The sequence below is a fragment of the Macaca nemestrina genome, chromosome 5 (genome assembly GCF_043159975.1).
Source record: "Macaca nemestrina isolate mMacNem1 chromosome 5, mMacNem.hap1, whole genome shotgun sequence".
Lineage (NCBI taxonomy): Eukaryota > Metazoa > Chordata > Mammalia > Primates > Cercopithecidae > Macaca > Macaca nemestrina.
Window position 1 is genome coordinate 112,582,272 of NC_092129.1, and position 4,268 is coordinate 112,586,539.

The 4,268-nt window shown below is 44.5% G+C and overlaps 1 pseudogene; it reads left to right on the forward strand.

The window, feature by feature from the left end:
• Positions 1 to 1,242: 1,242 nt before the first annotated feature.
• Positions 1,243 to 4,024, forward strand: LOC105479450 (eukaryotic translation initiation factor 2 subunit 3-like; annotated as a pseudogene).
• Positions 4,025 to 4,268: the final 244 nt, after the last annotated feature.

Below are 4,268 nucleotides of genomic sequence, written 5' to 3' on the forward strand. Positions count from 1 at the left end.
CCAGCTAATTTTTGTATTTTCAGTAGAGACAGGGTTTCACCATATTGGCCAAGCTGTTCTCCAACTCCTAACCTTGTGATCTGCCTGCCTTGGCCTCCCAAAGTGCTGGGATTACCGGTGTGAACCACTATTATAGCTTTTTTTGTAAACTGCATTATCTGACTCAATAACGATTATCTCATCATTCTCAAAGTCCACTGAACAATAATGCTTAATAGGTGCTTATCAGGTTTCTCATTTATTTTATTTTATTATTATTATTATTATTTTTTTTTTTTTTTTTTTTTTTTTTTTTTTTGAGACGGAGTCGCACGCTGTTGCCCAGGCTGGAGTGCAGTGGCGCGATCTCGGCTCACTGCAAGCTCCGCCTCCTGGGTTCACGCCATTCTCCTGCCTCAGCCTCCTGAGTAGCTGGGACTACAGGCGCCCGCCACCGCGCCCGGCTAATTTTTTGTATTTTTAGTAGAGACGGGGTTTCACTGTGGTCTCGATCTCCTGACCTTGTGATCCGCCCGCCTCGGCCTCCCAAAGTGCTGGGATTACAGGCTTGAGCCACCGCGCCCGGCCTATTATTATTTTTTTAAGCGGAGTCTCGCTCTTGTCTCCCAGGCTGGAGTGCCATGGCACAATCTCAGCTCACTGCAACCTCCGCCTCCGGGTTCAAGCAGTTCTCCTGCTCAGCCTCTCGAGTAGCTGGGATTACAGGCACCCGCCACCACGCCCAGCTATTTTTTGTTTGGTTGGTTGGTTGGTTGGGTTTTTTTGAGGCAGAGTCTCGCTCTGTCATGCAGGCTGGAGTGCAATGGCACGATCTCGGCTGACTGCAAGCTCCGCCTCCCGGGTTCATGCCATTCTCCTGCTTCAGCCTCCCAAGTAGCTGGGACTACAGGCGACGCCGCCAGGCCCGGCTAATTTTTTTGTATTTTTAGTAGAGACGGGGTTTCACTATGTTAGCCAGGATGGTCTCGATTTCTTGACCTCGTGATCCACCCGCCTCGGCCTCCCCAAGTGCTGGGATTACAGGCGTGAGCCACCGCGTCTGGCCTTTTTTTTTTTTTTTTTTTTTTTTTTTTTTTTTTTAATAAAGATGGGTTTTCACCATGTTGGCCAGGCTAGTCTCCAACTCCTGACCTTAGGTGATCCACCCACCTTGGCCTCCCAAAGTGCTGGGATTACAGGTGTCAGCCGCTATGCCCGGCCATATGTTTTCTCATTTATAAACTGGGGATATTAACAGTATTTACCCTTATAGTAACTGTAAGAATTAAATTAGTTAATAAGTATAAAACATGTAGAATGGTTCTTGTCTGGGTCTGAGATCAGTACACTATAATTACTGAAAGAGGGGATGGATTGATGGTTGGATGATAAAGAAACAGAGGCATATCTCTGTTCTCAATGAGTTCCTTCAGCCCTTACCATCCCCTACTTCTCTGTAAGCCAGTCCTAGTTATAAGTGTGACCAACTCTTCTGATTAGGCCACATGAAAATGTCATTCTTTATTTGCTAAGTAGACAGCAAGGCAACGATGTTTAAGGATGTTCCCTGCCTCTACCAGGGCCTGGGTGAAACCCTCACTCCTAGGCAAACTTTAAAAAATCAAGCAAGTAGCTCTTCCGGCAACATGGCGGGTGAAGAAGCTGGAGTGACTCTGGGGCAGCCACGTCTTTCGCATCAGGATCTCACCACGTTGGATGTTACCAAGTTGACGCTACTTTCACACGAAGTTATCAGCAGACAAGCCACAATTAATATGGGTACAATGGGTCATGTAGCTCATAGGAAATCCACAGTCGTCAAAGCTATTTCTGGAGTTCACTCCATCAGGTTCAAAAATGAACTAGAAAGAAATATTACAATCAAGCTTGGATATGCTAATGCTAAGATTTATAAACTTGATGACCCAAGTTGCCCTCAGCCAGAATGTTATAGATCTTGTGGGAGCAGTATACCTGATGAGTTTCCTACAGACATTGCAGGGACAAAAGGGAACTTCAAATCAGTCAGACATGTTTCCTTTGTTGACTGTCCTGGCCACGATATTTTGATGGCTACTATGCTGAATGGTGCAGCAGTGATGGATGCAGCTCTTCTGTTGATAGCTAGTAACGGATCTTGTCCTCAGCCTCAGACGTCTGAACACCTGGCTGCTATAGAGATCATGAAACTGAAGCATATTTTGATTCTACAAAATAAAATTGATTTGGTAAAAGAAAGTCAGGCTAAAGAACAATACAAACAGATCCTTTGCATTTGTCCAAGGTACAGTAGCAGAGGGAGCTCCCATTATGCCAATTTCGGCTCAGCTGAAATACAATATTGAAGTTGTTTGTGAGTACATAGTAAAGAAAATTCCAGTATCCCCAAGAGACTTTACTTCAGAGCCCCGGCTTATTGTTATTAGATCTTTTGATGTCAACAAACCTGGCTGTGAAGTTGATGACCTTAAGGGAGGTGTAGCTGGTGGTAGTATACTAAAAGGAGTATTAAAGGTGGGCCAGGCCGGGCGCGGTGGCTCAAGCCTGTAATCCCAGCACTTTGGGAGGCCGAGGCAGGTGGATCACGAGGTCAGGAGATCGAGACCATCCTGGCTAACATGGTGAAACCCTGTCTCTACTAAAAATACAAAAAACTAGTCAGGCAAGGTGGCGGGAGCCTGTAGTCCCAGCTACTCGGAGGCTGAGGCAGGAGAATGGTGTGAACCCAGGAGGCAGGGCTTGCAGTGAGCCGAGATGGCGCCACTGCACTCCAGCCTGGGCGACACAGCGAGACTCCGTCTCAAAAAAAAAAAAAAAAAAAAAAAAAAAAAAAAAAAAAAAGGTGGGCCAGGAGATAGAAGACCTGGTATTGTTTCCAAAAATAGTGAAGGAAAACTCATGTGTAAACCAATCTTTTCCAAAATTGTATCACTTTTTGCAGAGCATCATGATCTGCAATATGCTGCTCCAGGCAGTCTTATTGGAGTTGGAACAAAAATTGACCCCACTTTGTGCCGGGCTGACAGAATGGTGGGGCAAGTACTTGGTGCAGTCAGAGCTTTACCTGAGATATTCACAGAATTGGAAATTTCCTATTTCCTGCTTAGACGGCTTCTAGGTGTACGCACTGAAGGAGACAAGAAGGCAGCAAAGGTTCAAAAGCTGTCTAAGAATGAAGTGTTCATGGTGAACATAGGATCCCTGTCGACAGGAGGGAGAGTTAGACTTGTCAAGGCCGATTTGTGTAAAATTGTTTTGACCAATCCAGTGTGCACAGAGATAGGAGAAAAAATTGCCCTTAGCAGAAGAGTTGAAAAACACTGGCATTTAATTGGTTGGGGTCAGATAAGAAGAAGAGTGACAATCAAGCCAACAGTAGATGATGACTGAAGAATACCAGTTAAATAATACATTTGGATGGAGTTGGAAGTTGGAGTTTCTCATAACAACCAAGGGGTTTATTTTCAAAGCAATATTGGGGAATTGATTTCACAGTTCATTAACTTAGTAGGTAACTGTAAGGTTATTCTCTTTTTTTTGGTTATGAAAACTTAGGGACTACAATTAATAATGTTGGATTGAATCTACATTTTGGCAGAAGTTAAGCGTTCCCACATAATGTCAAAATTATGCATCAGGCAGTTTTGGTATTTTGGTTTGTTTTATTTTCTTTTGTTTTTGAGTCTGGCTCTGTCACCCAGGCTGGAGTGCAGTGGCGTGATCCGCAACCTCCGCCTCCCGGGTTCAAGCGATTCTCCTGCCTCACCCTCCCTAGTAGCTGAGATTACAGGTGCGCGCCACCACATCTAGCTAACTTTTGTATTGTTAGTAGAGACGGGGTTTTGGCATGTTGGCCAGGCCAGTCTCTCTTGACCTCAGGGTAATCAGCCCACCTTGGCCTCACAAAGTGCTGGGATTACAGGCGTGAGCCACCTTCCCCAGCCCACATCATACAGTTTGAAATGAAACTTTGCCACAACCAGCCTTTGCTGTAGTACACACATATATCACTGAACCTGCTTGAAATAAAGTTTTTTTTCTTTTTCATGATTCGTCTTTGAGTACCTCCAGGCTGATGGACTGTTGTACCAGTAAAAACTTAAAGGCACAAATTCTCCTTGAAGACCTTCTCCCTTTTCTTTGGCCCCATATTTTATGTTGCTTTATCTTTGAAATTTTGCATGAAAAGGAAATGAATGGGTTCGAATGAAATTGTCCTTTAAAGCATGATTACTTGTTCCCATGGACAGATATTTTTCTCCCCTTGCTCTTTCTGGCCTGAAGCATGG